Genomic DNA, 24,958 nt, shown 5'->3' on the forward strand with positions numbered 1-24,958 from the left:
ATCACCCTGACCACAAGCTTGGGGAGAAGAAGAGATCAGCCCATCTCCCACCACCGTCAGTCGAGGCTGAGTCCATAAGGGACAGGCTGTGCTGGGGAAAGGGGCCCTGCTAAGGTGCCCTTTCCACCCCCCCACAGAGCAGACCCCAAACCCCCTTTCATGTGCCTTCACCATGACATGCACGAGCTCAAACAGCCACAGCCCCAGCTCTCTCCTGGGACAGGAGCAGGGACAGCTGCCAGTGCTCATCTGGAAACTCTCAAAGGGTTTAACCCTTTAGGAGGGTTTAACTGTGCCCACCCAGGACCAGACTGTACCCCTGTACTTGCCCAGCAGCTGCCCTGACCCCCAGAGCCCCCCTGACTCAACCTGCACACGCAACAGAGGGTTCCTGGCAGATATTCCATCCTGTGCAACCCTGTCTGGCTGCACCACTGGTGTGCTTCCCACTGGGAATTGCCCTCTGGATGCACGAGGGAGCCCAGTGGGGCAGGGAGAGGTGGCAGCTGTGGGGCTGAAGGGGACCCTCCCTGTGTGTCCCTGCTGATGCTCCCCATTGCAGGCCAGGGAGGATTAGCAAAGCTGGGATGACTGGGATGGAAACAGGGGGGTTGATGGTCTTACCCCCGTGGGAGCTGCCATCCTGCACCAGTGTGAGGCACAGGGGGGTTAAGCCTTGCACAGTTTTGCATCCTGGGTTTTGGAGGACCCTGTCTGGGCACTGAGAGGCCAAGCTGGCTCTTGGTTTGGCTCTCCCCTGGCTGTGGGGAAGATCCTGAGTGCCAAAGCCAGGCTGAGCCTGGAGCACGGGCTGTCCTCTGCAGCTCAGAGCAACAGGCAAGGCAAGGGCATCGTGTGTGGGAAATGTGGGGCTGGAGTAGGACACAGCACATGGATCAGCCCCTGGAGAGGGAACATCCTAGGGGCAGGTTGTACAGCTGGAGAGGGGGGTGGGAGCATCATGGATGCATCCTGGGTGTCAGGCCCAAGGTGAGACAGACATGAGAGATTTGTGTTTCGGCTGCTCCCGGCCCTGCTGGTCCCTGTTTCCACCCATTTATCATGTTCTGCTGACAAGTCATTGCAGGCTCGTGCCTTAATGTGACATCCATTAGCACGAGGAGAAATCCTGCTGGAGAAAAGTGCCTCTTTTCTGCTTTGGAGGCGTTTCCTCCACTGCTCTCACCCCGCTGGGCAGGGCACTGGGGTCCCATTGCTCCCCCCCCAAGGCACAGCCACACCTGGAGGGAAAACCAGCCCCATCAACGCAGTGTGGAGGTGTCCCAAGCCTGTACCTGAGCCTGTTCTCCCTGCCTGGAGCCATCCCAGCCCTGGTCCCACCCAGCCCTGCTGCTGAAGGTCTGCCACCACTCCCTGGGGACACACAGACCTCTGCAAAAACCAGGAGGGGACATCACCTGGGCACCTCTGGGCACCCCCAGCCCGCTCCTTGGAGGGGGGTCTGGAGGCTCTGCCACCTTCCCCACTCCTCTCTGTCGCTGAAGCTTCTGGCAGAGGAAAATTCTCCTCCTCCCTAACGGGCTATCGCAGTCCAGACACGTGAGTGCAGCAGGACTGGCACACACACACACACACACACAGTGCTGAAATCACTGCACGAGCCACTGCCACCCATTTGGGCTCCCCAGACCCACCCCCCAGCCCTCAGAACCCCCTCACCCTGGTGAGGGTACCCTGGCACTCCTGGAACAACGGCGGGAACCAGACACCGAAATCAAGGCAATTCCTACCTCCGAGCAAATAATCTCCTCTCCCCTCGCTGACATCACCGCTCAGGTTAACACATGCACCACTTCCCTTATCTTTCTTCGGGATTACCTCATCGGAGAGGACCCGGAGAGCCTCCCTCGCCATGTGTCCAATGCCAGCGCTGCTGTCGGAGCCGCAAGTTTGCAGCCGGGGGAAGGAAGGATTGCTCGGCTGCAGTTCCACGGCACGCCCGGCTCTGCCGAGCACCCCGGCACCTCCTCGCACGATCCGGGGAGGTTCAGCAAGGCACAGGCGCTCCCAAACCTGCCCTTTGCCCTTCAGAAACCCAAATGCACCTCTGCACCGGGCAGAGTTCCTCTTTGCCTGCAGGCAGGAGCTGATCCGCGGGTTTTATACCCCCTCTAAACAATGCCAAAGTGTTTGCACACACACACACACACACACCCCGGTCCCACAACCCGCCCCCCTCACACGGCTGCCACTTGGGTAAGACAAAAAAAACTTACCATATACAACAAGTTTTACATATCTGATATCATCTATCCTTACACAAACACATATTCATATACAGGAACACTCATTCCAGCATTGGAATCCAACAGTTAATGAGCTCACGTGTAATTTAGCCGATAAGAACGTTAACATGTGTTGCATGTAATTCTGTGTCAACATAAGTAATGCAAATATACACGAATATACACACACACACCCCCTCACAGACCTTCATGTAGGGATGCATTTTGACAACTTGGTGATTATTCTCACTCAAAGCAAAGAGAATTTAAATTTTCCCAGCTAATCCACTACATGCACAAGAACAGAACTACAGCAAGCCAGTGCCACCCCTCAGCTACAACGCTGCAAACAGGCTGAAATCTGCACATCCACATGCACCAACGCATTTCCGACCCACGCCACCGAGGGATGAAGGGCTCGGGTTGCTCTGGGATGCTCCTAGAGAGGCATCCCCGGGGACGCTGCGCAGGTAACGCTCCCGGAGCGCGGGGTGCAGGTGCCTGCGGGTGGTTTGCGTGTGCTCCTCGCCCATCCCATCCCAGCCAGTGCTCCCGCTCACCCTCGCACACACAACTCCTCCAGGCAACACTCCAGACAAAGAAAGAGAGAGAGAGAGAGAAAAAAAAACCGCCGTCTTACTTTTTTTCCTCCTTTTTTTTTTTTTTTTGGCCTCCCCCTCCTCCTCTCTCTCCTCCTGCAGCCTCAACCGCGGGACTCCGGCGATTCTTTGGTGGAGATTATGAAAAAGCAACTCAAGGAACCGCCGGGCGCTGCTCAGAGCCGAGCGGAGGGAAGGGAGAGAGAGCTTTGCCAGCGGAGAAGAGAAGGAACAAAAGCCCAGCGATGCCAGAGCGGTGCTGAATAGGTGTCTTCCTAATTGTGAGGGGATTGTGTGGCTGTGTGTGGCTGCGGGGCGGGAGGAGGCGGGTGAAGGGGCGATGGGGAGAGGCCTCCCTCCCTCCCACGCCGGCTGGGGACGGCCGCCCGCAACCCCAAGCTGAGGTTGTGCATAAATTATCTCTCCCCACCGGAGCCGCGCACTCCTCTGCATCCCTTCCAGCCTCCCGCATCCCGCTCCCCGGGGCAGGGATGCCTCTCTGCCTCTTTTCTCCCTTCCTGCTTTGTCTCCGGCCCCGTCTCCCAGCCAAGCAGACACAAAAGAGCCTCTGACCTGGGAGGAGAAATCCCCGTTTCCAGCTAGAGAAGAAAAAAAACCCCCACAAAACAAAAAAAAAAACCCACCCGAGGTCTCCGGTGCGCGCTTTCAGCAGGCAGGGGGATTAAAAATAGCTGGTGGAGCTGGAAATCGGAGGCAGCATTCCTTCCCTAATGAGTGTAATTAGCGGAGTGGGGATGCGAGCGTGTTTCCCTGGCTGTTCCCTGCGTCTCTGCCTGTCTCCCAGCGCCAGCCTGCCTGTGCTCTTCCACAGGCTTTTGGGAAACGCTTTCCCGCTTCCAGGAGCAGCCGGGGCAGGAGCTGTCCTTGGGAGCAGCTCTCGACATGCACTTCAGCCGCCTTAAGCTCTCCCTCCACCTCTGTCTCAAACGAGAGGGGTTCAGACAGGATTAAATCCCAAACACACATCCCGAGTCCTCCGGGGCTTGGCAAAGCAAAGTAAAGACAAGTCGGATTTGGGACCTTTTTTTTTTTTCTTCTTCTTTTCCTCCCGCAGCTCATTGCTATCCATCCACTTTAGCTCTCCTAAATCCCGAGCTGTCAGTGTAACAACGGGTGATTCAGTGGGGATTTAGCCAGGCTTGGGCGCCAGATCCTCCTCCCGTGGCAGCGCCCGACCCGGCAGGAGCACGGCATTACCTCACCTTCCACCGGGCTGCTCCCCCTGGGGACACAGGAGGTCCTTTTTGGGGGGACAAAGACCCTCCCTGCTCTCTGCCCTGTGGGCAGCCCCCTAAACGACCCCTTAAATCCGATTCCAACTGTTAATTTTGGCCGCAGCGATCGAGGTGAGACCTGTGAGGGAGGAGTTCGGAGCAGGGTCCATCCTGCACATCCTTCCCCTGAACGGGGCTGCAGATGAGGGCAACACCCTGGGAGGTGTGTTGGGCAGCTCGTTAACTGCTGGGCCTAATGAGCTGCTTGGCTGGGTTGTCCACACGGGGAGGGTTTGGATGGGGTGATATGCTGGACCTGGAGCAGGCCAGGAGCTGTCAGGGGGGGCTGTGCTGCCCCTCAGCATCTGCTCCAGCTCTGACATTGTGCTCACTTGGGCTTTTTTTTTTTTTTTAATTGTCTTGATGTCCCTCATTTGCATAATCCCCAGAATGCAGCGCAGCAGGACTTTTGCTCTGAGCTAATAAATAGATGACAAAAATAAATGTGTCATGTAAGATTTGCTTCCGTTTTCTTGCCTTTGTGAGGGAGCTCCCACCAAGGGATGGTGCTCCGGGGGTTGATCTCCCAGGAACTGTCAGCCTGGCCTGCCACAGGCCACAGCTCTGCCAGATGTTTGGCTGGAGTTGTCTGCTGGGAGCAGGAGGGAAAGATGGCTGTGGAACACGTGGATGTGCCCCCAGCAACCTGGACCCTCCAAAGCTCTTCCCCAAAATGACCCCACTACAAAAACACCACCCAGGCCACCAAAGAGTTCATCATTGTGTTCATGCCTTGTTTGCCTCCAGCGACAGGCAGGTGCTTGGGGGGCCTTATTTTTAAAGTATTTACTTCAAAATCACTGAGCACTGTGGTTTCCCCTTCTCCCTAATGCCCTGACTAGCTCTCCTCTCCTGGTGGAGTTGTACTACTTAGGAAATTAGTTCCCTGAGCTGGGAAAAAGAGTAATTGCCCTGCCATGAATATCCAAGTGGACTCATGAGGCCGAAGAGGTGCCATGTGTTTGCTACAGGATTATTTTCCCCTTGGTTTTACAAGAATTTATTCATCCCCTCGTAGAACTTGGCTGGAATGCCAGAGATCCCACCCAAAAACAGCCTTAAGAGGCTCTGGGTTTTAACACGTGGGCCGTGGTTATCACTGGCTCTCTGCATCCCTGGAAATCTTTGCTCCACGACTGGGTGTTTTCCCGGGATGGATGCTCAGCTGGAAGTGAGGGAGGTGCTGGGCATTGGGTCAGACCTGGAATGCCAGGTCTGTGAAGTGCTGGGGTTTGGATCTGGCAGAGGACAGCAGTGAGACTCAGCAGACTCCTGAAGCAGGGCTGGTTCCTTTGCAGAGGTGCTGGCGGCTCTGGAGATCACACCTCGTGCATTCCAGCAGTTGGTACTTCTCTTTCTTCCCACAGCCCCGTGATTCTGGAGGATTCTCAGCTCTGATAGAAAAACACTGTAGCATTTCCAGCTGTGCTGTTTGTTGAGAAAAGCCCGAAAACATGAAACCCGAAGGGCAAAGGCTACGAGAAGAAATACAGACCCGAGAATTGGTGAGCTTGGGGTTTTTTTTCTTTTAAACCCCTGTCCAATTTTAAATCACTTTTATGACTGTACATAAGTGCCTTGTGCCATGTGAGTGCTCGAGCCTGGTGTCACAGCAGAGAGGTGGATTCATCACTGCTGGTCAGGCTGCACTTTCCCAAACGCTCAGGTCAGGCTGTGGAAGGAGCTCATCAACCTCACTTGGCACTGAACAGGTCCAGAGATGAGGCTCTGGGCTCAGGAACTGGGCTCACCAGTGGGAGATCTGCCCGGGTGTGGGAGGTGGGATGTGTTTGCAGCAGGCTGGGCTGGCAGCTGGGGTGCCCAGGGCTGCTGGGCTGCCTCAGCCCCGAGGAGGAGACCCACGTGCAGGAGGACACTGGGGGGGGAAGCAAAGGAAGAACAGGAGACACGGAGCAAAGGCAGAGGAGGAGGGAGAGGTGAACTGTGGAGCGAGGCTGGTCGGGACTCTGGCTGTGGTGAGGCCCGATGGGAGAGCTTTCCACCATGGGAAAAGGAATTCCACCCGCAACAAGCCCTCTCCCAGCTCATCCCAGCAGCAAGGTCTGCACCCCCGATGGTCTGGGCCAGGCTCAGCTGCTCCCCAGCCTGAGCACCAGATCCATGTGGTGGGATGAGACAGTGCAGTGCTGGGACACGGGAAGGCAGAGAACCACAAGGATGGAAAGCAGAGAAAAGCAGCAGGAGCAGTGGAAATGAGCTGAGGTACAGGAGGACTGTGGCACATCCCTCCAGGATGCAGAAAATAATTTTCCCTTTCCCCAAAGCACCAGTGAGGGAGGATGGGATCATCCATCTTCATTACATCAGCAGAATAGGCTCTGTCAGGTTACACTGGAAAACCAATCAATATTCCCTGTGGCCTCGCTGGCCACAGTTCCCACCACTCCAGGAGCAGCCACGGGACCAGGGCACACGAGCCTGGGTGCTCAGGCTCTGCTCCCTGGGCAACACCCATCCCCACGGGACTGGGGGGGACACAGAGACACCCAATTATTGCCACACACTGCCCACACACTCCTGATCCTTTAAATGAGGTCACACTCTTCCTCATCCAGCTCTCCAGATGTTCCACTTTCCCGTTGTCATAAAATCCCGACACCCGGCCCTGGATTTTCTGTAGGCAACAGAACAAACCTCCTGCAACAAAACGCCCCGGCAGCACATCTGATCAGGGAGCAAAACTCACCCGGGAAAGATTTATTTTCCCAGTTGCCATCACACAACTCCGCTTGGTTTGCAAACCCAACTCGCACACGGAGCTCAGACACAGAGCAGGGCACTGCCCTCCCGCCCAGGGATCAGCCCTGCCCAGGGGGCATCTCCTGGAGATGGGCCCATTCCTGCTGTCTGTGAGAAGACAGACCCCTGGAATGGGAGACCCTCAGGGCAGACAGGACCCTCAGGGCAGACAGGACCCTGACCACCACGTGGGTCCTTGGATTTTCCCACCGCACGTGTCTGTGGGACCCCCCACAACTGGGGGTCCTCCACTGGAGGTAACTGCCCAGCATCAAGCAGCCCACACACCTGGCCTGGCCCCTCTATGCCCACCCTACAGACCCTTCCTGGGGCAGGAATGGGGGGCTGGAGAGCTCCTCCCTGCCCCGGGGAGCTTCACTCCCTCCGTTTCCAAGGCAGCTCTCAGAGCAGTCGCTCCCGCCTCGTGCCCGGGCTCCTGCTGCAACAAAAGTCTCTCCCAAGGCAAGACAAGCCCCATCCATCTTGCTCCCAACGCGGCCACACGACTAAAAATAAGCCAATAAAGCAGCAATCACCTTGGAGCAGCAGCAGCAGCAGCTCTATTACAGCAAAGGAGCCGTGGCAGCTGCGCCCCAACCCCCGGCACAGAGCCAGGACCCCGGGAACCCCCCCCCGCCCTGATTTCCCCCCTGCCACGGTGGGATGGTGGTGGGAGCAGCCTGGCAGCACCTGCTGCTGCCCCACAGCCCTGGCTCTGCCTCGCTGGGCTTCTCCTGGCTGCCCCATGGCACCTCTGCCCGTGCTGGGGATGGCTCCGAGCCCCCAGCACTGATCCTGGGGAGCAGGAGAGGGGGGGCTTTGGACAGAGATGGGCTGAGAGAGCTGGGGCTGTTCAGCCTGGAGAAGAGAAGGTTGTGTGGAGACCTCACAGCACCTGAAGGGGCTGTAAAGAAGCTGGGGAGGGTCTGTTCCTCAGGAACTGGAGTGGCAGGACAAAGAGTAAGGGGTTCAAACTGACAGAGGGGAAATTTAGGTTAGATATAGGGAAGGAATTCTTCCCTGGGAGGGTGGGGAGGCCCTGGCACAGGTTGCCCAGAGACACTGTGGCTGCTTCATCCCTGGAAGTGTCCCAGGCCAGATTGGAGCAACCTGGGCTGGTGGAAGGTGTCCCTGCCCATGGCAAAGAGTGGCACTGGGTGATCTTTAAAGTCCCTTCCAACCCAAACCATTCTGTGATTATTGCAGAGTTTGGGTGACCCCCCAGCACCCCTTTCTGCAGAGAGCTGTGAATAAATCAAACACCTCAACCCCGTGTGTGGATCAACTTCTTGCACACTGGGGTGAAAGAACCCAGATTTGGGACAACACCCCCTCCCTTCCTTTCCCCGAACCTTTAATGATCTGTTAAGAGTTTTGCTCCTCTCTGCTGTCCCCGCAGCTCTCCCCACCCGGATTGCAGGTCCAGGGACCCAGTTGCTGAAGGTTTTTTGTGTCCCTCTCCCCCCCGCAGCTGCCGGCCCCGGGGCAGCTCCAGCCCCATGTGATGCGCTGGGTGTTTGCATCTGTTTCCGTCGCAAGCGCTCATTTGTCATGTAGATCTCTTGGCATTTTTTTAAAGGGTAGATTAATTTAGGGGAGCTCTCGGATCCAATTTCCCCCGGCAATGGCTCTATTAGGCTGTGCACAGCAGATACAGGCTCCCGTCCTCCTGCTGCTACTGATGGAATTTGATTCCGCGCTGCCAAATCTGCAGGGCTGCAAACACATTCCCACTCCTGATTAATGTGAGTAATTTCTGCTTGAAAGAAGGTTGAAATGAGCAGCCGAGGGGAAGCGAACGGTGAGGGTTCCCCCCAATCCCCCCCCCTCCCCCGGCGCTCGCTGCTGTTTGCATTTCCCAGCTCGGGAATGGGCGAGCAGATAAACAGACTCGCTGGCCCCGTTTCAGCGCGGCAGAAGGTGCGGGAGGAGGGGGGGGGACACCACGGTGGGACCCTGCGGGGGTGGGCGGAGGGACGAGCCGGGGGACCCCCAGACCCTGGGCCGGGAGGGGAAGGGACCCCCGGCCCCGCGATGCCCGGGCCGGTTTGGGGGGGCGGGGGTGGCGGCATCGGGGGGTGGGACACGCACAGAGTGAACGGGGGGGACACGGGAGGGACACGCGGGGGGCGCAAGGGGGGTACACGTGGCTTAAAAGGAGGATACACGGGGGGACACGCAGGGATTCACCAGGGGGGTACTTGGGGGTACACAGGGACACTCGGGGGGTGACACGTGGGGTCCACGCCGGGCTCACCGCGTGTGCACAGGAGGGTACACGGGGGGGGACGTGGCGGGCACGCGGGGGCTTCACTGCGGGGGGGTGGCTGGTGAATGGAAATTTGAGGGAAAAGGAGGGTCCCGCCTGGGGGTCCGTGGGGAGAGGCCCCCCCCCAGCCCGGCTGTCCCGTCCCTGTGTGCTGCCAGCCAGGGCTCACCCTCTGCCCCCAGCCTGGCGCCCGGAGTGACGCTGGGAGCGGGGTCACTCCGAGGGTCTCTCCATCCCTGTCCTTCCCTCCTGCCCCACCCACAGCTCTCCAAGTCTCCAAGGGACTCCCTGTTTCCCTGCCGAGCACCCACACTGTGATTCCCTCAGCCCCGTCCCCGGGCTGCTGTGGGAGCCGAGATGCCTGCACGGCTCTCCGAGTGGTTTTGGAGAGGCAGAACCAGTTGCCCCGCGGGGACACGGTGAGTACCCCCCGCCTCAGCATCCCTGTCCTGCCCTACATCAGGGTCTTCGGAGGACCAGGAATAACGGGAGCTTTTCCCCAGCGAATCCCCATCCCCTGTGTCCTCTCCCCCAGGAGCAGCGCTGGCTTTGCCTCTCCTTTTCAATTTATTTTTATAAGGAAGGAAGGAGAGAGAGAGAGAAAGAGAGAGAGAGAGAGAGAGAGAGTCACATCCTAATCTGGCAAAATGTCAGGGAGTGATTCAGAGAAGAGGCGAGCGGCGGAGAGAGGCAGCCCACACAGGAGACTTGTTTCTGATTTCCAAATGTCAGCATGTCCTTTAATTAAATGCTGATTAACAGGGGACGTGCTCCCTTGTGCCGGAGCCGGGGCTGCGAACGCCGGCTCCACAGAGAGCCCTGCCCCCGGGATGAGCCGGGCAGGCGGGAGAGCCGCGGGAGCCGAGCCAGGAGCAGCCTCATCCCGTGCTTTGCACCGCGCCGAGGGCACCCAAAGGCGCCGGTTCAGCTGCTGCTGAAGCCTCTTGCGCCCAAATCCCCGTTCCTGGCGCAGCCCCCGAGCCGGGATTGCACCTGAGCTTTTCCTCTCCGTGTGGAAGTTGTGCCGGATCCAGTGGAGTGAATCTGGATGCAAACCCCCATGTGGATGCTCTTACTTTAGTTCGAGCAGCTCTTTTCCTCCTCGGCTCTGCCTGCTCTCTGCACGCTTAAGCCAAGCTGCAAAAATGCTCTTGGATTTGGGATCTCCGCAAACAACTTGTGTGGGGTGTCCCCGAGCGCTGTCAGTCACAATGCTCCTCTTTGTCCTCTCGAGCTGCCTTGGCTTTGAAGTCAGTGGGAGGGTTATCCTTGAGGGGAAGGAGGGCTGGGCAGTGCTCTGGGCTGTGTAGGCCCTGGGGGGGGTGGCAAACCCTCTCTGACCCTGGAAGTGATGAGCAGCTCCCTAAAGAAACAGCCCCCAAGCCCCGGGGCCGACAAAGGTGGGATTTGGGGTGGACCAGGTGAGTTTGGGCAGCACTGTGCCCCACTGTGTGTACCCACAGCCACTCTTGGCTGCTTTGCACAGGCCCTTGCTAAGTGTGGGCCCTCCTGGTGAACTCTGTGCCCTTAGGGTGGTTCTCTAAGCCCGGTTCTAATCAGCCCTTCAGGACGGTTCAGGCTGGTTTGGGGCAGCCCCACACAGGAGCAGTGGGTTTATGAGGTGACAGAGGAACACTCTGCTCTGCCCTGAACACATCTGGCTGACCATAAAAGTGTTCCTGAGAGTCCAAGAGCTCTCCAGACTGCACAGAAACTTCTACCTTGGGCAGCCTCCCTCAGAGACCTGTGTCACACTGTGACAGAGCCACGGAGGTGACAGGGCTGAAGTCACACGCCAGACATCCCTAAACCTGAAATAGTCTGTAATTAAAAACAAGCTTTGCAGAGAAGAAAAGCTTTGAGAGGAAAAGCTTTCCATGCTTATGCTCCCATCCCCACATCCCTCCCAGCACCTGCAGAAAGTCTTTCCTCTTTTTCGGTGTCACCTCCAGAGCTGTGGCCTTGGGTATCCCATCTCCCTGTTCCTTGTGCAGCTCCCAGGGGCTTTGGGTGTCCCATCTCCCTGTTCCCTGTTCCCTGTGCAGCTCCCAGAGGCTCTGGGTGCCCCGTCTCCCCGTGCCCTGTCAATGTGCAGCTCACAGCAACAAGTGTTCCCTCTCCAGAGTCCCACAGCGACGCTGCCTATTCCCAAGCGCCACCTGATGGCATCGCCGCCAGGAAGGATTTGTTCGACAGTGTTTATACCGGCACAGACGCAAGAATCACCTCCGACAGCAGGGAGGGTGGAAATGGGAAACGGGGCCGCTGAGAGCAGCCCTGGCTCAGGACCCTGCCCTGTGTCCACCCCCAGGATGGGGCAGAGCAAAGCTGAGCTCAGGGGATGCACACCACGGCTCCCCTCTTCTTCTCAAGCCCGTCAAAGTTCTTCCAAGCTACCCAGGAGGCAGGGAGATCCTGCTAGCCCTGGCTGGAGGATCCCCACCACTCCCCCCTTTTTAATTCTCCTGGATGTGCCTGAGAAAACAGCTCTGTGTTTACAAACGTGAGAAGGAATCGCACAGAAATCCCGGGAGCAGCAAGTCCCGACACCTCCCACACGGCAACGCGAGAGAAGCCACTTTCCTCTGCCACCAGAGGAGGGGCTTTGTCACACCAGTGTCACCCCCACCTCCCTCTGCCTCCCCAGAGGTGCCACCCAGACGTCTGGGGGGACTCTCTGTCTGCAACAGCCACGCAGAGGTCGGACACACTCCAGCCAAAGGAGAGGGTCTCCCCCGAATCAGCAAACACAACCAGGGCTCACACAACCAGCAACAGTGCCTGGAAGAGACATCCCTGGGCCAGGCCTCCCCCTCCCCTCTCCCCAGACCAGTTCAGGGCAGGGGACACGGGTGAGATAACGCAGGGCTGGGTCAGAGTCGCCTTTGAGCACAAAGCCCTTGGAGAGGGGAGCTTAACTCTGCCAGGGCCCTGCTCCACCGCTCCCCCTGCCCTCCCCTCCCTCCGCTGGGAGCGCCGGGCTCTGACACTTGTCAGGGAAAAGCGGCCCTTCGGGAGAGCCCCCGGTTGCCTCCCGTGACCGGGCAGGGCCGTGCCGGCTCCCCAGGGATGGTTCTTGCCAGCCGGGATCCCCGCTCAGCCTCTGGCACGAGCCAACCCGCCCGTGCCCCGGCTCCCGAGCCCACCCACCCCGCGGGGACCACCCTGTCCCCAGGTCCCGCTTAAACCTCCGCTGCCGGCTTTAGCGGGGAGCGCCAGGACCCCCAGGGCGGAGGCACCGGGATGGAGAGGCTGCGGCGAAGCGTTTGTGCTGGGAGGGATGGGGAGAGGACGCAGGGGGAGGGGAGGTGGCGGCGGTGGGAACGGGGCGGGGGGGGGGGGGGGGATGAATCATTTCGAGCGAGCCAGATTTCCATATTCCCCCTGCTGGAAAATTAAAGTCTGCTCCGAGTTTGCATCCCAAATGTGATTGCTTTCGGATCCCTGCCTTGGAAAGCACGTACCTCTCTCAGCAGCCGGCCCTGCCGGGATCAGTGTCCATGCTGTCTACCTGTCAGCAGGCTCTTCCTTCTGTTCACGCTGAGCATCATATTTGCTTTGAACACCGAGGTAGTTAAAAGCTGCAACTTAAGGACTCGGGGAGGGGGGGTGGAGGTGGACGGACTCACTGAGCATGAAAAGCAGCCATTGGCTCTGCCTCGCCGGCTGCTCTGCCACTGGGCCGGGCTGAACATGTGTCATCCTTCCCCTCGGCTCCCCTCATTTCCCCGGCGCTGTCCTTGCCCGGGAGGGCGGGGGCAGGAGGTGCCGGACCCCCTTCCCTCCCTCCCTCCCTCCCTCCCTGGCGGCCCGGAGCGCGCCCGCCCCGGGCAGATGCGGACGCCGCTCCCGACGCTCCGCTCCCTCCCCGGGGCCGCGCGGCATATGGTGCCTGATTTTTTAATTTCCTCGGGACGGCGGCTCGTATGGCGACTGGCAGGTTTCTCACCGCCTTTTGATGAACCCCCGGTAGGTCCCGACGTGCCAACTGGCCGTATGGGCTGAACAAAGCGCTTCCCGATCCCGCCGCTCCCGACTTCCTTCTCATTAACGGGGAGCGATCTTCGCTTGAGCCCCGGCCAGGAGAGCAGGGGCCGTGCCCTGCCTGCCTTTAAAGATGCCTCTCCCCGCGTTGTGTTCCCGGGAAAAGGAAGCCGGCTATAAGCCTTCTTCAAACCCTGCCTACCTGTTACCTGTCGGCCCCGTGCAGGATCGATCTTGCCGGGTGAAAGCTGATTGTCTAAAGCGGTGGCAGCGGGAGAATCCAGCGTTTGTGCAGGGCTGCTCTCCCAGGCTCTCTGCAAACACCGCTGGAGCCGCCGAGTTTCACTCAACTCCCGCTGGGAAAGCTCCCACTGCAACCAAAACCACTTTTCTTGCAAAATTTGAGGTCCTTTATAACAGGAGAAATGAGTCCAGCCCTGTGTGATTACAGGGAGCCACACGCTGTGTCTCTTGGGTACCACCATTTCCAAGCACACGGATTGTGCTTGGCAGGTTTGCTCACTCTGCTGCATTAATTCCCGATTCCTCCCGGGAACGGCTTTCACTCCGCAGACTGTTCAAGCTGAGGCTGGGTCAGGGATTGTGTGAGCACAAATGGGACACGAGCAGCCTGGTTGTGTCTTCTGAAAGGTTTCTGCCGTGTGTGGTGTTGGCTGTGACAGCAGGGATGTCACTTCTGTGCAGAGTCTCCACAGGATCAGGGATGGGGAGCCCCTTTCCTGGCTGTGGGGAAGCAGCTGCCACCTCAGTGAGGGTGTGAGGGCACTTCCCATCTCTAATCCCACTCTGCCACCCCACTGTAGCACTGCCATGGCACTCTGCTCCTCTCCCTGGCATCAGAGGGAACAATCCCGGTGTGTTTTGCACGAATGGATTTACCATCTTCGTGGACTTTGTTTTTTAATAAAAGCAAAAACTACTGAAAACATCATCACTTTACACCACCACTGTTACAAAACTGAGCTCAGCAAACACCCACTCACCTCTGTTTGGGCAGGGGGCATCCTTAGGATGGCAGAGAATTCCTTCTATGTGTTTTATTCCTCAGTAGACCCCGAGGCTGCAAGAGCATCCCATTCTCTGTGTGGGAACTGAGGACTTTGCCATTTGTTTGATGCACAGGATGAAGATTTCAGCAGCACCTCTGGACCTGGGGCACTGCTGGCTGGAGTTAAACACCTTGGTGACCTGGCAAAGCCCCAGGAACTTGGAGAACTGCTGACAAACAGGGATTTCTGGTGCTGCTGCCCAGGGGCAGGTCACCCCAGCACGGGGATGAGCAGGGTGGTGAGTTCCTGCAAGGCTGGAGTGTGTGTGGGGGGGGGGGAAATGTGATGCTCACAGGATCAGGGATGTGGTCAGGCTGTGTTTGCTGCTGGACAGGCACAGGTGAGCAGAACATCCCTTCCTGCAGGGGGTTCACAGCCTTGCAAGCTGCAGGACAGCTAGGCTGCAGTTAATGTTGAGACTGAAAACTGTTTTAAAAGAGGGGTTACATCCTCTAAAATACACATTCTGAGCTGGATTTCTACAGCACTTGCTGAGCTCCACGGAGGGAAGAAAGGAGGGACAGTTAATCCATCCTTGGGGATGTTTCAGCTGCCCTAAATCCCAGTGTTCTCACAAAGGCCCACCTGGTTCCTGTAGCAGCATGTGGGGAAAGAAAGCTCTGCCAGGTTTTTAAGTGGTTTCTCCAAAATCCACCTGCCAGCAGGGGCAGGAGGCTGTTTGTGGAGAAACTAGACGTCGCCTGAGAATTGCAAGAGAGGGATCATTTGTCTCAGAAACGTTTAATGTGAAGTGTAACAGTTGTGGCCTGGGAGAAAACTGTGAGTGTTTCATCCTGATCCTGCACAAAACCCAGCCAGAACAGCTTTAATGGCTTTAAGCTGAAGGAAGGGAGGTTTAGGTGAGATATTGGGAAGGAATTCTTCCCTGGGAGGGTGGGGAGGCCCTGCCCAGAGGAGCTGTGGCTGCCCCATCCTTGGGAGTGTCCAAGACCAGGTTGGAGCAACCTGGGACAGTGGAACCATGACAGGGGGTGGCACTGGGTGGTCTCCAAGGTCTCTTCCAACCCAAACTACTTGAGGATTCTGTGATTCTATGAAAACCTCTATGTCCTAGCAGGAGATCTGTGTGAAAGCTGATGGCTTTTTCCTGGAGAACTGGAGATCAGGGATCTCCCAGAGTGCAGCAGAAGTGCCTTTCCCAGCGTTTCAGACTGTGCTGGTGGCAGAAGCGGGACAGGGACCCCCACAGGGCTGTGATCCCCCTCCCTGCAGCATTTCCCAGCCAGGGGAGGCTGCCTGGTGCAGTGACAAGGTGCCTGGTGCTTCCCACCGTGCACTCGAGGCCGTTCCACTCCTTCCCCACCCCACCTGCCCGCACAGGCAGCGTTTGGAGGGGACCCAGGAGTGGCGGTGCTGTCCCCCGGCAGAACTGGTTGGGCAGCTCTGGCCCCCGGGGCTGAGCTCTGCCGTGTGAGCACACGCGGGCTGGGAGCACTGGGAGGACTGGGTTTGAACAGACCACGGGGTGCTTTAACTCCTCCTCAGCCCCGGGGACAGCCCGTGCTCATCCCCCGGGATGCGCCCGTGCCCGTCCCTGGATGAGCAGCACCCGGGCAGTGCCAGGGCTGAGCAGAGGGACGCCCCGGGCACCAGAGCGAGCAGAGAGGGCAGCACGGCCCGGGTTCTGCGTCCCTCCGGGCTTCAGGGGAGCAGCCCGGCGTTTCCCAGGCAGTCGTTTCTCCAGAGGACCACGAGGTGGAAGCATTTTCCAAAAACTCCCGCGATCGCCTCGGAACCCGGGGACAGCCTGCCTGTGCCTGGAGCAGGGGGACAGGACAGCCAAGGAGCTGAGGGCTGGAGAAAAGAGCCGGGAAGGGATCAGAGAGGGACACGGGGCACAAGGGGAAAAGCCCCTTCTCCAGGAAAAGGCTCCTGCAATTATCCATGATGCTGACTGCCCCCTACCCAGGGAAAAATGCCTTGTATCCTGCTCCCCAGAGCAGGACTGCAGGAGCACAGCCTGCCCAGGGCCATGCTCTGGGCCCCCCAGGCCTGCTCCATGCAGGGGGGCTGCCTGGTGTCACTTGTGTCACTTCTGGACCCCAGATGATGTGCCCAAACATCCCGGAGAGACCATAAACCCCTGGAATATCCTGCATTGGAAAGAGCCCACAAGGATCATCAAGTCCAACTCCTGGACACCCCAAAATCCCCCCCTGTCCCTGAGAGCATTGTCCAAACCCTCCTGGAGCTCTGGCAGCCTTGGGGCCGTGCCCACTGCTCTGGGGAGCCTGTTCAGTGCCCAACCACCCTCTGAGGGAAGAACCTCTTCCTGAGATCCAACCTGAACCTCCTCTGGCACAGCTCCAAATGACTGGGCTCCTCTTTTTCCTCCTCTAAACAGAACTCCTGGACACTTGGACTATGTGCAGCCCTTCACAGGCGGCCCAACCCAAATATCCAGGTGCCTGTCCTGGACCACGTCCTGCTGCTCACAGCCAGCCAGACCAACCACAGCCCCGGCCTGTGAGCCTGGCAGGACCTGCCTGTGCCTGCCTGGGAGCACCTGTGCTTCCTGTGGGCTGGGCAGTGCCAGGTGACAGCCAGGAGCAGGGTTTGCCCCTTGGCACAGGGTCAGCCCTCGTTCCTCACACTCGGGGCGGTGCTGAGTCAGGGCTGATCAGCTGTGCCTGCTCCATCCCGGGGAGCTCACCCTGTTCCACCCTGCCCAGCTGGGCAGGGAGCACTGGCACACTGCTGGATCCAGGCTCCAGCCAGCCTGGAAGGTGTTCCATCCCGTGGGAGATGCCAGCTGGGGCTTTCCCAGCAGGGTCCGGCACAAAGCAGGATGGGGACAGAGCCCCTGGAAAATCATTCCTTCAGGCCACCAGGCATGGGGAGGGTGCTCTGCCCTCCTGCAAAACCTCAGTGCCTGTGCTGGAAGCACACATTTCCCTGGAATATTTCGTAAGGAGAGGATAAAGGACTTGGCAGTGGTGACATCAGGATTTGCCTCTGTCGTGGAGGGGTCCCAGGCAGTGCTCTGGGAACACATTCCCACCGCCCTTGGATGAGCCCCATCACCTCTTCTCTGTGTGTGGCACCTGGCTTGGACATTTCCTTGTTAGCTGCTGGTGTGAAAGGGCTAAAAATATGAAAGCCCAAGGAGGAGATCATCTGTACAGGCAGATAAATGGGGACTGCACTCCTGGGACAGGTGACCCCCCAGTCAGGAGGTGATGGGTTCCCAGACGTTTGGGGTGGGGGGTTACAAGCAGCACCAGCTTCCAGGCAGGACCCACATTCCTTGGCTGGCTCTGCTCCATCCCCAGCTCCCGAGCAGGTCCAGCATCCCCGTGTGTGACAGACTAAATGTGCAGGGCCCAGCTCAGTTTGCAGCAATGCCTTGACATTTGGCCTTCCCTTGTGTGTGTTTAGTAAGTAAACAGCTATAAATAAGTTGGTTATACCCCAGGGGCTTCTGAGGAGCTCTAAACCCAGCAAGTGAAGGCTGTGTGCTGGGCAACACAACTGGTATTTTCCTCTTGCTCTCTGGAGTTTTGTGGACTTGATTCCTGACTGGAAGCAGCATGAACACAAGGAGAACCAGCCCCAGCATCTGCAAATGCAGACCTCTTCTGTGGTGCTAATTGATTAAATCTGTGAGACAACAAGAGAGCAGATTTATCCAGAACAGTCCTGCCTTAAACCTGTATTTCAATTTATGGGGTTTTTTTTCCTGGAACTGCCTTACTTAGTCAAAAATAGTGGCATCAGTGGCTGGGCTGCAGGAATGCCAGTGCTGGCAGATGGTGGGGCAGTGCTGGATGTCTCCAAGGCACAGGGGAGGGGAGGGCACAGCTCAGCACTGGGGTTGCTCTGATCTCAGAATCGTCCCCGGGGCTGCTCTGGCTCTGTGCCCTCGTGGGGTCACACATGTACCACCCCACCCACCACTTCCAGCCACTTCCAGCCCGCTCCATCTGGCACAGGACACGTGGAGCCCTTTGAAGTCCTGCTCTGAGGCCCCTTGGATGCTGCTGCAGCCTGGGCAAGGGTGATCTCTGCCCGGACCTGCTGCAGCCTCCAGTGCCAGGGCACCCCGCTCTGGGGCAGAGCACCAGGACTGTGTGAGGCACCACGACTGGATGAGCCTCCAGAGCTGTTGTGCTGAGATTTGGGAAGGCTTCTGATCGAGTTGTTTGGTGCACAGGGATGGAACAGCCTCGTGCTTTGTGCCCCAGGGCTAGAAATTCCTGCAAAGGCAGCATTTCCCTCTGGTTTTAAGCAGAGCACCAACAGCCCTGGGAGGAGCCCTTTGGTGACATCGACAGCCCTGGGAGCCCTTTGGTGACATCAGCAGCCCTGGGAGGAGCCCTTTGGTGACATCAGCAGCCCCGGAGCCCTCCTGTGACACTGTGGGTGGGATGCTGAGCTGAGCAGCCCCTGGCTCCCAGGGATTTCACTGTGTGGGGGCTCAGCCCTCAGAAAACTGGACCAGCCAAGGGCAGGATGAGGCTGAGAGCTGTGGAGCTCCCACTGAGCACTCAGCATCTCTTGGAAGGAATCCTGAGCCTCTTCCAGCCAGAAGAAGGCAGCAGGAAAGTTCCTCTGCAGCCTGTCAGGGCAGAAGGGGTCAGACTCTTGGGACAGCAGGGCTGCAGTGTTCAGCAGGAGGGACTCGATGTGCCATTAAAGCATTTACTGCCTGGGGAATCACAGCACTAATGAACTAACACAGGTGAATTCAGCAAGGAAGAGGCTTGTGCTGGAGATTCTCCCCAGTCCCTGCTTTGCAGGGAGCTGCCTCCACTGGGCACTGGTGGTTTTCTTCTGGGCAGATGCCTCAGCACCAGACAAAACACATCCTGGGCACCCTGAAAGCCCATCTCCCCTCCCCTGCACAGCCCAGAGCAGGACCTGTGCTATCCCTGGGACGCCAAGGGTTTTCCCTGGGATGCAGCCAGTCCTGAGAGGCTTTGCCAGGTCTTACCTCCAGGAATTTCTCTCTGCCCTTTGCTGCTGACACACGGATGTTTGCTGGCAGGGAAGGAAGGGGCAAGGTCCTTGTGTGCCCTGCCTGCACCAGTTCTGTTTGTGCCCGGGGAGAAGCAGCACAGAGCAGTTGTGGGGAGCCTTTGCTGGGCAGGGAGGAAACTTAGAGCAGTGGTTTATTCCAGTTCAGGTTTCCCTAAAGCCTGCTGGGATGAAAGCAGGAGCTGACACCGAGGTGCACAGACTTCCAGGAGCTCACCCAGCCCCTCGGGGGCAGCGGGGAGGAGGGAGCCCAGCCCGTGGCCCCAGTGGTGCCACCAGTGCCTGGTCTCTGGCCACGCTGTGGTTCACTCCCTGTGCCCACGGTGTTCCTGGCGCCCTCCCCCAGCCCCCAGCCCCCAGCTGAGAGACTTTTGGGGATGTTGTTGCAGCACCCAGCCCCAGCAGCTTCCCCTCTGATCACAGAGCTGTCAGCCCGACCTGCCTCGGAGGGAAGGACTCGCACGCAGCGAGCGGCAGCTGTGGATGAGATTTTCCTCTTTCCAGCTAACTCTGCTGCCATCTGCTCCAATTCCCTAATTATAACAGCAGGGGTGGGGGATGTCAGACTGGGGAGGAGGCAGTGTGGGGTGAACATCAGCTCCAGCAGCCTCGACAGACTCGTGTGGGCTGGAGAGGCTCCCAGACAACACGAGCTCGGCTGGCACAAGCACCGGCATATGTGTGAAGGTGGGACTGCACCCACTCTGCTCCCAGCTAAGCCAGGGATCTTTCTTGGGCACATCCCTGCCATTCCTGCCCTCTCAGGGGTGCTTTTCTCTGTGCCCCACCGTGCATGTGTGCAGCACTGCTGTTCGAGCCTGTTCTTGGCTCTCTTTTTTGGAAACACTCTCACATTTATCATCCCTCTAATGCCCTCTGAAGTTTATGCCTGAATCAATGTTTTGGGAAGCCAGAGCTGGGCTGGATTCCTCATTTGGGCTGAAAATAGCAAACAGACTGCGAGGCAAGCAGCAAATCCTGGCTTACCATCCTGAGGCTGCCAGAGCCAGCAGTGAGGGAGTCCCTTTCTGGTGCCACCCAAGCTGTTCTTGACGAATATTGCCAGCCTGCTGCCATGGCTCCTCCTGTCCCACCCACCCATCCATCCATCCATCCATGTATCCCTGTGGCCAAGGGCTCAGAAAAGCCCTTATTCTCCTGCACTGCCCGGGCCACAGGATTGCATCCTGCTAACTGGGGTCTTACTGGTTTGGGCTGGAGAACCCCGTGGGATGTTCTGTGCTCCGGGTATTTCTGTATTTCTGCTCCCAGCCCAAGCAGGGACTCCCATTTTCCGGCAGCAGGAAAGCACCAGGCACTTTGCTGGTGTGTCTGGTGTGCTCTGACAGGGAGAAGCATCTGCTGGGCTTGCTCAGACACATCCCACCCCCCCAGAACTTCAGCCCCAGTGCTCCTTGGTCCCGTGAGGAAGCAGCTTTAAGCCCTGGGTGCACTGACTCACCCCCGTCCTGTTGTTCAGCCTCCAGCTCACCCCGTGAACTGCCTGCAAAGGGGAAGCTTGTCATGACTCAGTGGGAGGGAGATGGATTGTTCTCTGAAAAAAACAACTTATCTCCTCCCTGCACTTGCCTCGCCAGGGTGACAGGGGACAAGGTCCGCTCGCAGAGCAAACTCCTTGGGGACAGCGTGGGTTCCCTTTGAACTCAGTGCTGGCACCTGAGGGGATTTAACCCCTGTGAAACAGCAGCTAAACCCACCTGGAAACCTTCAGGCAGAGCACTTCCCGCAGGTCCTGTGGCTGGGTGACAGTCAGGGCTGTCAGGGTGACAGCCCCAGCATTGCCTTCACACCGAACCTCCCTCCCTTTGCTGTGCAAGGGAGGGGGGAGCACACACTGGAACGCCAAAAACAAAGGCCAAACTCACCTTCCAGTGACACCACAGGCAGGGCAAAGGATGCCTTGGCTCCAGAGCTCCTGGATGTGGGAGAAGCTTTGGTGTCTGTCCGGCTTTGCCCAGCAGAGCTGGAGCTCTGCACTCTCCAGTGGGACCGTGGAGGGAAGACTTTGTGCATATTTTTCACTTTGTTTTGCAATTTGGCAGCTCCTGGTTGCTAAGTACCTGAATCTCTGGCATGGATTGGTGGAGCTGTTGTTATGGTGATGCTCCATGGACAAAATGAGGGGGAGATGCTGCCGGATTCTCGGGTCTGCAATTGGCCTCGTGGTTGCCATGGTCAGCTGTGCTGTGGCCACCTTGGGGACGGTGACTTTGTGTCCCACAGGATGGAGTGTGGGCAGCTCACACAGGGATTCACACTGAGTTTGGTCTCAGGGTGATTTGGGATCACAGAGAGCCAATTCCCACGTGGGACAAGAGCAGCCTGCAGGTATCTGGGCTCAGTTTGGAATGCTGATGGAGATTTGCAGGGAGACCCTGTGGAACTCCCTCAGCTCTGGGACAGGGATGTGTTAACAAGGATGTCTGAACTTGTCCCAATTCCTCATGCTCCTCAATTCACCTGCCTGTAAAATGGGAATAACAATATTCCCTTTTTTGGAGTGACAGGACAAGGGGGAACGGCTTCAGATGGAAAGAGGGAAGGTTTTGACTGGTCGTGAAGATGGAATTCTTCCCTGTGAGGGTGGGGAGGCCCTGGCACAGGTTGCCCAGAGAAGCTGTGGCTGCCCCATCCCTGGAAGTGTCCAAGGCCAGGTTGGATGGGGCTTGGAGCCACCTGGGCTAGTGGAAGGTGTCCCTGCCCATGGTAGGGGGTGGCACTGGATGATTTTTAAGGTCCCTTCCAACCCAAACCATTCTGTGATTTTATGATTTACATTTCCTGAGCCTGTGGAGCTGCAGATTCCCACCAGAGACGTCACTGGGGGAGGGTTGTGGTTAAAGCAGGGTGGTCCACAGCCACTGCAGCCCCTGGGAGCACCGTGCACAGCCACGGGCACAGGCTGGGCTGGGGCACAGCAGCACCCCCCGCCCTCCCAGGGATACCAGGGGGGGAGTTTGGAGCAGATCCTGCCGTGCCAGGCTGGGCAGTGGAGCATGGGGGCCCATTTGCCAGTTTTCCTCGACTTAGCAGCCAGCTTTCAACTCCAGCCCTCTCTGATTGTTGCTGAAATGCAGCGCTGGGCAATGATTTCCACATGCCTGCCCCTGCACAAGGGAGGACGGGCCGGGGCAGGGGAGGCACTGAACACATTTTCTTTCCATGACTCGGTGCCTATTGAATGTCAGGGCAGTGGGGAAGGGAGCTGCTGCTGCTGCTGCTGCCCGGATGCAGCGACTGTAAAATATCCCCTGCAGACCTCCGGGGAGCTGCTCTGCTCGGAGCAGCACACACATGCACGGCCATGTGAGTTTAGCAGTGGAGAAAACGTGCCCCTGAGCTGCTGGAGGGCTCTGCAGCCCGGACACTGCTCCGTGTGGCAGGGAGGGGAGCCGGAGGAGCTGCAGGAGGAAAACAGGTGAAACCCCCCCTCGGAGCTGCCCTGGGCTTCCCGGAGAAGTCAAGCACATTCACATTGCTGCCATTTCTCCGAGGCTTCAGTGGGAGCTGTCAGGTTTAATACACTGTGTGTATTTGCTGGGATTGCCAGGACTCCTCTGTGAGAGCACTGGGCTGCAGATTGGAGCTCTGCACCTCTCCCCAGGGACACAGTGATGCCTGCTGGGTACAGCACTGTTTGGAGGTCGTATCTTTCTTAACTGGTTCTTACTGGGCCTGCTGTGTCACTGCTTAGTGTGTTTTGACATCTTCCCTCCAGCCTGGACACTGTGCAGGTGAGCTCCTGCCTCTGTGTGTGCTCTGGGAGGGGGGGCTGAGGCTGCTCCCCACTTTGAGCACGGGGATTAAATGGAAGTGAGCAGTTTACAGCAAAAATTAGGTGTCCCTACACCCCAAAATTACGTGTTCTCACACCAAAGGGCACTTTGTGTGGCTGTAACAGAGGATGGGCTGCTCTGTTGTGCATTTGGAGATCGTTGTCACCTCTGCTCAGCCTGAGCTGCCTTAGTCTCCTCCTAAGGCAGGTTTGGAGCCCTCCAGCTGTCCCCCTTCCCCAGGCTGCCCTGGGCTGTCTCAAGGCCAGCTCCAGCCCTGGATGGAGTGTCCCCACCGGGGCCTCACCATGTGAGGGAGAAGCAGAGGATTTAATGTGTCTGGCCAGGAGCCACGCAGGGAGCCTGGGGCAGGCTCAGCTTAACAAGGCAGGCACTGCCTGGGCTCCAGCTTTGTGTCAGTCCATGCAGCATCCCCATATCCCTGTCCCTGGACAGGTTTGGACAGGGACAAGGCTGCACAGTGGAGTCTTTCACGCCGTGTTTGCCCCTGTGATGTGACACAGGCTGGGGCTGCTCTCCCCGTGCCCCCAAGGCTGTGCTGACTCCTCACCATCCCACATCCCTGCAGTGGTGTTTGCTGACAGGGAAGGTTCTGGAGAGGAGCAGCCCTAGCAAACCCCTGGGGGCTGTGATTGAAATGCTGCTCAGGATGCTGCAGTTCCCTGTGGCTCCTGCAGTCACTCCCACCTGCATCCCGTGGAACCCAGGTACCAACTTCCCCTGGCCTGGGGAAGGAGCCCAGCTCAGCAGCTCGGGCTGCTGTGTGACTGGGGGTGGCTTTTCAGGATGGGAGAAGAAGAGAATGAGTGCTCTGGTGTGCAGCAGAGACAGGATTGCCTCTACCCAGAGGAAACCCTGGGACTGTGCCGAGGGCAGGAACAGCCCGGAGCCGTCACCCCGGGTTATGTGCATCACGTTCCTGCCTGGCTGTGGCACCCACAAAGACAGGAGCACCCAGGTGTGTGTCAGGCCTCTCTGCCTGCTGCAGCATTGCCTCCTTCTCACCTCCCCCTCCTCTCCCCTCCCCAGCCCGAGGCAGCTGGGCCGAGGTGCTGTTTGCAGGGAGGTGACAGCAGACACCTCGGGGAGGAAGCGCAGCCCCTGTGTCTTCAAAAGATGCAATTTGTCTCAGAAGGGAGAACAGCTGTGGGATGAAACCCAGCATTCCTCTGGCTGCCCCAGGCAAGGGACACACTAGGAACTGCACAACTATTCCTAGTGTGGAATACACTGGGAGAAGGAAGAGGAGGAGAGGGATGTGCTGAGCAAAGTCTCCCCCAGCGTGAGCTGAGGTGGTCACAGCCATGGACCTACAGAAAGTTTTGCAGTTTCCCAGCCAGACCCATTTCTTTATGAAACACTCCCAACTACAGTGAGCCCATTTTCACTCCTGATTTCCCCTGGACCTCTGTGAGGCTGCGTGATTCCACTGCGACAACACAAAAGGGAGAAAAAACAGCCCCCGGAACCCAAAGTAATTTTAGAAAAACTCATGAAAAAACAAGCACTTCTGCCTGCCTTTTGCTCAGCCATTACACTGGCATGTTTGGAAAATGCCCCGAGGCTCTGCCTTGGAAACACACTGCTGGGATTGCAGAGGCATCTCAGGTGAGTGCCAAGTTCAACACCAGCGACCTCAGCCCTTCACAGGGCACCCAGTAAGGGACACTTTGCTTTGTGCTGTCACCGGTGGAGCAGCCCCAGCCCCATTAACAGCAAAGGGCCTCGTTAGTCCCTCATCAGCCTGCCGGGCAGATGTGCTGTGTTCGTGTCCCACATGCTGGGGAACATCCATCACCCCCTGACGCCTCCCCTCCCCTCCAGTCTTTGAACAGGCAGGGATAGCAATCCCTGCTGGCTGCAGCAGCTGGGTGCTTTCCCTCTCCACATCCTCCTCCAGAGCCATCCCTGTCAGGCTCACA

At 58.1% G+C, this 24,958-nt stretch overlaps 1 protein-coding gene across 1 annotated transcript in view; it reads right to left on the bottom strand.

The window, feature by feature from the left end:
• Positions 1–12,913, bottom strand: part of BLACAT1 (BLACAT1 overlapping LEMD1 locus) — a 32,929-nt gene extending 20,016 nt beyond the window's left edge. The window contains exon 1 of the mRNA XM_051808878.1: positions 12,634–12,913. The gene's annotated coding sequence lies outside the window, so the exon portion shown is untranslated. The remainder of the gene's footprint in view (positions 1–12,633) is intronic.
• Positions 12,914–24,958: the final 12,045 nt, after the last annotated feature.

Source organism: Manacus candei, unplaced genomic scaffold (genome assembly GCF_025592945.1).
Source record: "Manacus candei isolate 608988 ecotype Guabito, Panama unplaced genomic scaffold, ASM2559294v1 h1tg000073l, whole genome shotgun sequence".
In the NCBI taxonomy this organism is placed as follows: Eukaryota; Metazoa; Chordata; class Aves; order Passeriformes; family Pipridae; genus Manacus; species Manacus candei.